The sequence below is a fragment of the Echinops telfairi genome, unplaced genomic scaffold (genome assembly GCF_000313985.2).
Source record: "Echinops telfairi isolate 266 unplaced genomic scaffold, ASM31398v2 ScPeMD7_5;HRSCAF=22, whole genome shotgun sequence".
NCBI classification, from domain to species: Eukaryota; Metazoa; Chordata; class Mammalia; order Afrosoricida; family Tenrecidae; genus Echinops; species Echinops telfairi.
This window is the reverse complement of record NW_022103901.1, coordinates 36,472,420-36,482,032: the sequence shown is the minus strand read 5'-3', so window position 1 is coordinate 36,482,032 and position 9,613 is coordinate 36,472,420. Positions and strand designations below refer to the sequence as shown.

Here is a 9,613-nt window from a genome sequence, read left to right as displayed (position 1 = left end):
TTGCCTCTAGGAGTACTCAACTATACTGCTACCAAGACAGACTTTTTGTTCTTTTAGCAACTCTTAGCATATTCAATATTCTTCATCACCATCATAATTTGAGGGCACTGATTCTTCTGTAGTCTACTTCATCTGTTATCCAGCTTTCACACACACGAGGCCACTGGAAAGATCATAGTTTAGGTCAGGGACATCTTAGTCCTCAGGGCAACATCTTGCCTTTTGAACACATTACATTGTTGGATTCCTTGACTGCTGCTTGTCTGGGCATTGATTGTGGATCCAAGTAAAATGAAATCCTTGGCAACGTCAATCGTTGGTGCAATGATCATGATGTCGCTTATTAGTCCCGTTGTTAGGATTTTTGTTTTCTTTATGTTGCACTATAATCCACACCAAAGACTGGTCTTTGATTTTCATCAATAAGTACTTCAAGTCCTCTTGCTTTCAGCAAGGAAATTGGTGTCATCTGCATACTGCAGGTTGTTAACGAGCCTTCTTCCAATATTGAAGCCGCATGCTTCCTCACACAGTACAATTTCTTGGATTATTTGCTCATTTTACAGATTGAGTAAATATGGTTAAAAGATACAACCCTGACATGCACTGTTCCGGATATTAAGCTACATAGTGCCATCTTATTTTGTTTGTATGGTTGCCTCTTGGTCTGTGTGAAAATCTCTTAGGAGTACAATGAAGTAGTTTGGAATTCCCATTATTCCTGATGTCATCTGTAATTTGTTCTAATCCACATAGTTGAATATCTCGGCATAGCCCATTCAACACAGGTAAACATCTTTCTGCTATTCTCTACTTTCAGCCAAGATGTGCCCAATGTCAGCGATGATATTTCTAGTTGTATACTTCCTATTCATCTAGCTTAAATAAACTTTCTTTGAAATGGGTACAAATGTAGCTCTCTTCAGTCAGTTGACCACCCTTGCCTCCAAGGATCATTCTAGCGTACTTCTTCCAAGACAGATTTGTTTTGTTGGCAGACATGATACTTTCAATATTCTTGTTCAGCACCATAATTCAAATTCATCCATTCTTCTTTGGTCTTCTTTATTCAACGTGCAACTTTCACATGCATATGAGGTGGTTAAAAACTGGGTCAGGTACACCAGAGTCCTCAAAGTAACACCCTTGCTTTTCAAAACACTTTAAAGAGATCTTGCGCAACAGATTCACAGTCCAACACATTGTTTGATCTCTTGACTGCTGCTTCTGCCCATAGAAACCTTCAATGTTGTACCTTGAAGCCTGAATGTTTTTCTTCAGGTCTTTCAGCTTGAGAAAATTTGAGCCCATTCTTCCTTATTGGCTTTCTAACCCTATGGCTTTGCACAGTTCATTATAATACTTGGTTTTGTCTTCTTGAGTGGCCCTTTGCAATTTTCCACCTTCCTTTTTTACTTCATCGTGTCTTTCCATGTGCTGTAGCTACAGGAGAGTCAAGAGTAAGTTTCAGGAGCTCTTCTGACATCTGTTTTGATTTGTTCTTTCTTTTTTTTTTTTTCAGGGGAGAGCGCAAATGCAGTACCCCGCTACCACAAATTATGCAGTCGAGTTTCCTACATTTGGGGAAATCGCAGGAGTCAGCACATCCGGAGTGCAATGGGTGAACCTCGCCCTGCAAAAACCACCTTCGTGATCATGGTATCTCCCCTGCCAGGTAAGGATCCAGCCTGTCTTTTCAATGACCTTGTGCTTTGCTTCTGTATGGTGCTCTTGATGCCACCCCACAGTCCCTCGGGTCTGCCTGACATTTGTGCTCAGTATGTCAAATCTATTCTTGAGATGGTCTCCAAGTTCAGGTGGATATAGTCAAGGTCGTGCTTTGGCTCTGGTGGACTCATTTGAATTTTCTTCAGTTTCAATGTGAACTTGCACAAGAACAATCAATGATCTGCTGTGCACTTGGTCCTTGGTTTTGTTGTAATGGGTAATATTGAGCAATACAGAAACTTAGGTGTAGTCAATGTGATTCTTGTGTATTCATTTGGTGGGTTCACATGTACAGCTGTCATTTATGTTATTGAGAAAAAGTATTTGCAATGGTGAAAGCATGGGTCTTGCAAAACTTTATCATGAGTTATATAATGGTGTTCCTATCACCGAGGTGTACTGGTCTTCCTTGCTTCCAACTTCTGAAATCCAATCACCACCAATTGTCAATGAGCCTTGGTTGCATATTCTTATCCATTTCAGACTGCTGACATTAGTTTAAAAAAACAAACTCCAATTTCTTCACCATTGGCCTTAGTGAGCAGGGTGTAAATTTGAGTAATAGAGTAATCGGTCTTCCTTGTAAACATTTGGATATTATCCTATCACTGACAGTGTTGTAATCCAGGGTAGATCTCAAAATGTTCTTTGTGACAATGAACATGACAATGTTTTTCTTCAATTTGTCATCCTGGGCCTGGCAAATTATAAGACTGCCCATGTGAAAATGGGCAGTTTGGCTCTCCAATGCCTAGGAGAAGGATTGTTGTGCTCCAATTCACTTTTTTTATGACTTCCAATTTTCCAAGGGTCACTTTCTGTACAGTCTACATTCTTAAAGGTGATTAATGGGTGTTTGCAGCTGTTTCTTCTCACTGTGTTGTACTCTGTGACCTTGTGTATTGCTGAGAAACCAAAAATGACACCGGTGGTTTTCAAATACCATCCTGGTCACCCATGTTGGACAACCTGGTCACCCATGTTGGACAAGTTTCAGGTAAGCCTCAGATCAAGACAGACTAGCAAGAGGGTTTGGCAATCTGCTAGAGAAAAATAAATGCATTACAAAGGCCAGTGAAGCCTCGGGAATAAGCCCAGAACATTGTCTGATATCATCTGTCTCATTGGAATGCACTTGCAAAATGACAGGGGAAGAGCTGTCTCCTGACGGGAGGCAGTGTTGTTGTCCTGTGCTGTTAAGTGAGCCCCACTTCATAGTGATCTGGTGTTCAGAAAAGCTAAACACTGCCTGCTCATGTGCCATCCTCACAATTGTTCCTGTTTGAAGTTGCTGTGCCAATCCATCTTGAGGGACTGCCTTTTTGTGTGTGCTGCCCCTCTACTTTACCAAGCATGATGTCCAGTCACCTGAGACTGGCCTCTTCTGATCACACGCCCAATGTATGTGAGACAAAGGCTCACCATCCTTGCCTCCAAGGAGAATTCTGGCTGTGCTTCTTCCTAGACAAACCTGTTTGTTCTACTGGCCGTAGTCCATGGTATTTTCAATGTCTTCTGCCAGGTCCATAATTCAACCTCAAGTAGAGTCGACCTTAATGACGTGGATGCAGGAAAGCATTCAGGACTTTCATTTGTTGATGGGGCATGCATGACTCAAAATGAGAAGAAACAGGTGCCTAAAGGGTCACGGATTGGTATGAAGAAGATTATCCTAAGGAAGGAGATTACAATATAATAAAATAGAAGTTGTGGGAAGGGTGGTTTTCCCACATAAAGCAGGCTCTCTGCTTTTGGGAATGTGACTTCTTCCTCTTTGGGTGCCAAATCTCTCAGCACCTCTGTCACACAGAGGGGTGTGTGGAAGTGGGGGGGCTGGCCTTTCTGCCACATCAATCTCTCTTTCTCTGCCCAGGGGGCATGCTTGCAACTTCCCTCTTTGAAAATGCAATTTGTGTTTCAAGGTCCACTTGCCACAGCTCTCAGCTCTCAGAAGCTCTCCTCTCTTCCTGTGTCTCTGTCCTGTACCACCTCGCCCCAGAAAGCAGGGGACCTTCCTTCCCCACCAATTGCAGCACATTTTACCTGCACCTGCATTTCTGCTAACCCCAATACTCTCATGTTTTGGCAACTGCCACCTTGGGCTCAAAATATTACAGCCAATATTGGTTGGTCTTGTTGTCCTTCTTAATGATTCTAGATCATGTTTTGTTTTGTTGTTTTTTTATCAACAGCTCTGCCAGTATATACCAGTGGTCATTACCATGTCAGTTCAGGCTTCTGTGTGTCAGGGTAAAACTGTGCTTCATTCACTTTCCAATGGATGCTTGGTTTGGTTCCATTTTAACCATTTTATTGACATGTAATTCACCTATTATACAATGCAATGGTTTAAGCAGGTTAAAAAGAGCAGTGCGACTATCACCACAATCCATTTTAGAAGATTTTCTTTATCCTTGTACTCATCATTACTAGCTGTCCGTTTCCCCCAGCTTCCCCGACCCTAAGAAACTATTCTTCTAGTTACTGTCTCTATAGATTGACCCAACCTGGATTCATTTGAAGAAAAGCATACCAAAGAAATCCCCAATACCAAACAACAATAACAAAACGAAACTTTGATTAAAAAGAAAGCAGAAAATAATGAAAACCAGAAGAAGTTTAAAATACATCAAAGATAGGACAAATAGTAAAGGTGTTAAATTTTAACTTAACTAGATCTGCAATGATTCACTTCCCAATACACTCTGTTTGATAACAAGGCTATTCACTCACATTCCTGGTCACGGGTGAAAGGGTATTCACCAGAGGCTTAATTGATGTGGGGACTATACAAATAGATTTTTGGATTTGACTGTCATTCATAATCTTCTGCACACCAGGTACTCAGAAGGGAAGCTCTGATACAGTTCCCTCTTCTTGTCTTGGATTTTATTATTTATAATCCTTGGGTCACATAGGCTGCTGTGCTTCTGTGTGGACTTAGCTGACCCCTCACTTAGATTGTTCTGTGTTTTAAGACAAGTATCTAAAATCCAGACTGTATACTTTCTGATAGCTAGGCACCATCTGGCTTCTTTGGCACATTTTTCTATAGCATCCATATCTTTGGTGATCTCTTTATGAGGGCAAGCATCCAATGGATGGCTTTTTGAAAGCAGATTACCCAAACTTTTTGCCCAGGGAGCTTTTCGGTAGACTCAATCTTCTCAAGTTTCAGTTGTCTGAAACCAAGCACATTGATCATATGCACCTCCCTCAGAGATTCCAGATGAAAATTTGAAGTAGCACGGACCAATGTGGAAAGACACAAAATTTGATAATGGCCATGCCCTACGTATGACCCTCTCAGGTCTGGAAAGCTTGGGCAGCCAGCTAACCCACATCTTCCCTGGGAGGGACTCCAAAGATGTCACTGCATGTACATGCCGGTCACTCTCCAAGGTCTGGCCATCACGTTCTCCGTGGATGACTGAAAACAGAAAAACACTGCAATCTGTTCCCTACTTTTCTCTCAGAAATGGGAATGCTGCATCTGCGGAAGTTATAGAATTTCAAGTCAATTTGATAAAACGGCGTTTCTCAACCTGTGGGTTGCGACCCCTGTGAGGGTCGAATGACCCTTTCACAGGGTTTGCCCAAGTCATAACAGTAGCAAAATTACAATGATGAAGTAGCAACAAAAATAATTTTATGGTTGAGGGGCCAACCACAACTTGAGGAACTTTATTAAAGGGCCGCAGCATTAGGAAGGTTGAGAACCGCTGTTGTAAATGAATGAGGGGTAGAGTCTAGCCTGTTAATCAGGTCACAGCCTGACATCCTTCCTTTTCATGAGGATTCTGGGAACTCTCTCTCATTGCTACACATTCCAGTTGACAAGCCACATAGAGCTACAGAGCCCTGGAGATGTGTCCACTGCCACTGGATCCACAAGACTTTCCACTCACTGGCCTGCGATCTTCCTGCATTTGGCATCATTGCATGTGCTGTATGAGTCTGAGGAAGAATTCATGGACTAATGTCAGACTTATGGGCTAATATTGAACTTATGCATTTGATCTGGACTGGGCTGGGATGTTTTACTGATGCATAATTACTTCTTGATATAAAGTTCTCTCTTACACATATATAGTGTCAGTGAATTTGTTTCTCTAGTCAACCCAGTCTAGCACAGCATCCAACACTTGAATCAGTGTTTCCCAAAGTGAGCAATGCCGTCCTCTGGAATGGCACTGGAATACCAAGTACTCCCACTACTCACTGCCATCAAGTCAATGCCAACTCACAGCAATCCTATAGAAAAGGGTAGATCTGCCCCGTGTGGTTCTGAGACTGTAACTCTTTACAAAAGTAGAAAGCCTTGTCACCTTCCCTCAGAGTTGGTGGTGGTTTCGAACTGCCAACTTTGAGGTGAGTAACCCAATGTGTAACCATTATGCCACAAAGCAGAGACCTACCTACGCTGTGTTCTGGATTACAGGTTATAGTGCACAAGTTTTAAATTGCCAGGGGAGTGTAGAGTAACATTTTTTCCCCTGAAAAGAAGATGGTATACCAAATAAGTTTGGTAATCTATGTTCAAGCCATGTTGCCTTTGATGTGGGGAGAGGAGTTGCACCCATCTGTCAAGTTATCCTGCAAGCAACTTTTGTTTGAGAGATGGGACCGCATATGTGAGAATATAGGAGGGTCCCCGGCATCTTGTGAAACCCATTGTTGCTGCTTCAATCCTGGCTCACGGTCACCCTACCTGTTACTGAATGCAATGACAGGCTTTTCTTGGTTGCCAACCAAACTGCCATACAGAATCATCTTGGTGAACACAGGTCACCAGCCCTTTCATCCACAACACTGTGGGGTGGCTTCAAACCACCAGCTTTTAGTTTGTTGTCTCAGAGCCAAACCCACTGCTGTAATGAAGCAGATATCAAACAAAGACTGTGCCATGCCATGCCATGCCTCACCTCAGACTAGACCCCTTCCTGCAGCTATGGAGTGCAGGCAGTTGATGCTCTCTCATCGCAGCATCCCTGCAGGGCAGAGCAGAACTGCCCCATGGGGTTTCCTTGGGGGTTATCTTTATGGAAACAGGCTGCCTCATCTTTCTCCTGAGGATTGGCTGGTGCTTCCCAACTCCCAACTTTTTGGTTAGCAGCCTAACACTTTAAGCACTGTGCCACCACCACATGGTTAACAAAACACAAACTGATGGTTGTCAAGTGGATTCCAACTCGTAGTGAGTGGGTTCCTATGAATGATGTGTGGTTAGCAGTGGACGTGCCACCCACTAGACCGTCAGGGTTCCTTGCCACGTGACTCAAAACCCCCTGCCAGTGAGTTGATTCTGACTCATAGTGAGCCTGTAGGACCGGTAGAACTGCCTTGTGAGTTTCTGAGACTGTAACTCTTTAGCAGAGTGCAAAGCTTTATCTTTCTCCCTGGGAATGGTTAGTGGTTTCCAACTGCTCACCTTGCATTTAGCAGTCCAACACTGAACCACTATGACACCAGTGCTCCTTGTCACATGGTTCCAAAAAAACACAAAACAAAAATCAAACTAATTAGTGTCCAGTCCATGCTGACTCATAGCAACTCCTATGGGTTTCCAAGACTAACTGTTTACCAGAGTAGAAAGCCAAGTCTCTTTCTCCCTTGGAGCTGCTGATGGTTTCAAACTGCCAACCACGTGGATCTCACCCAACAGGTAAACACTACATCACCAGGGCTCCTTGACACAGGGCTTACCTTTAATTTCTGGTTTAATATGGCAGCCCTTAGACGAGAAGCCTCAATGCCAAGACAAGGGTTTCTTCTGAGACTTCCCTCATGCACTTGTCCTTGGGTTTGATTCCTGTGGGATGTTCGCATCTGTCAGATAAAGAAGCAGAAGAAACAGCTGAACAGTGAGCACCTCCCCATTCCCACCCCTGTGCCAGTGCTGAAGGGTTAAACAAAGAGACTGGAGCTTTGACACAGGGGATGGTTTTGGTCACCCCCTTTTAATGGGAAACCTTTTTGGCTGCACAGAAATCTTCAGAAGTCAGCTTCCACCCCAACTCACTTGGAGTCTGGGGCTTGCAGTGGGGCTTTCATTACCATCAGACCCCGTGATGGCTCTTGTCTTGAAAAGGAGAAACAAAGAAGGGGAACAAATTCCACCCCCTCCTTTCTCTTTTTTCAATTTTTTTTCAGATTGCAATCTTTTGTTCCTGGTACTTTCCATATGCCACTCTTTAATATTTAATCAGCCCCCACCTCATCAGAAGACTGCTGGCCTCATTAGATAATTAATGGTTGCCGGCATCTCATTTGCTTCAGTTTAATACATCTGCAGCCAGCAATTAGCGCCTGAGTTTATTAGCTGCTCTGGTTTCATTCTTGGGTGGAATGGGGGTGGGGGCAGCATTTTGCGTCTGATGGAGGCCCCTGAGGTTGGCATCTGTGGATGCCTTGCCCCCTGTTCCTTGGGACTCTTTTGTTTACTCTCCCCCCACCCCCACCCCTTCCTCCTTCCAGTTGTGCAAGGCTGCGCATCCTCCTGGCCCTGCCATGAGCAGTCGGTGGCTAAGAGTTCCCTTTTATAATTTAGGAGTTAATTGGATAATTCTGTGCAGGGGTGCGGCGGCAGAGTGATTTCCCCAACTCCGGGAGGGGCGAGAAGCTGCTGGCTAATTTGTTCTTTTAGCTGCGTCTTTTTCTTTTCTTTCCCTCTTTTTCTTTTGAAACCACAGCTCCATTCGGGAGGAAATGCATGCTAAGAGAGGCAGGGAGATGTGTCAGGCAGTGGCCTCCAGTGCGAACTGGCTGCCAGGAGCTGGCATGGTGCAGGGAGACACCGGCTCTGTCATCCTTCATCTTTAAACAGGACTTCTGCATGTGGCCGTTCCTGTTCACTTTCCTGACTAAGTGGGAGCATGGCCTATTCACTGGTGACTCTGATCTCAGTTGGAAGATTCCTTGGTGATTAAAATCGTGGCCAGTCCAAATTCAGCTTTGCACCCGAGGCCAGGAAAGTAGGGAGATGATCATGAAGAACCTGATGGCGATGTGGTAGCTGAAACAGGGGAGGGTGATATGTTATAGGAACCTTCAAGAAAACAAGGGAGACAAGGGGTGCAAATGGAAATAGAAGAGATGAGAGGCAATAAAGATGTCAGCGTTTTCCCTGTGTCTCGTTCTTTTAGGCCAACATTACTAAATCAGCACTAGCTAAAAAGCAAATGACGAAACGGGAAGCAGGCAATGCTGATGCTGATGAGGGAAGAACATGCGGAGGAGCTGGAGAAAACAAACATTTGTAACCATTACCCACTATCCCACCAGACATGTCAAACACATTTTCTCATCTAATCCTAAAATGATATTCCCATCAATCTCCCCAGTTTAAGGGTGACAGTATGAATGCCCACAGATGTTACATGGGCTTGCTGAAGACCACACAATGTACGAGCTCTCACACGTCAGGCAGTTTCCATGCACAGCTTCATTTCATTCTTACAAGAGTGCACAGAAGCTCGTCGAGGTTAAATCACTTGCCTGAGGAACACAGAGTAAGTTAAGGAGGCTGTTGATTCCCCACCTCTTTCCATGACTAGAACGACTAACTCCATCCGGGTCTTCCACTGGTTTCAGGTAGTAGGAGCTAGTTCATCATGACTCCAGCCTACTCCAGAACCTGTGCTAGATTTTTGTAGGGCCCCAAGTGACACTGCTGGTTAGATGTTAGGCTACTACTACCTGTAAGATGGGCAGTTCAAAGCCACTAGCTGCTCCACAGGGCAAAGACAAGCTTGTCTTCTTCCATAAAGATGTACAGTCTTGAAAACTCCGTGAAAGTGGGTTTGTTTGTGGGGTTGGTTGGTTGGTTAGTTGGTTGGTTGGTTGGTTGGTTGGCTGGCTGGCTGGCTGGCTGGCTGGCTGGTTG

General features: G+C 44.2%; 1 non-coding gene across 1 annotated transcript; it reads right to left on the bottom strand.

The window, feature by feature from the left end:
• Nucleotides 1-1,519: 1,519 nt before the first annotated feature.
• Nucleotides 1,520-1,683, bottom strand: LOC115868028. The gene has a single exon (XR_004045383.1). It is a non-coding gene; the product is annotated as a U1 spliceosomal RNA (small nuclear RNA).
• Nucleotides 1,684-9,613: the final 7,930 nt, after the last annotated feature.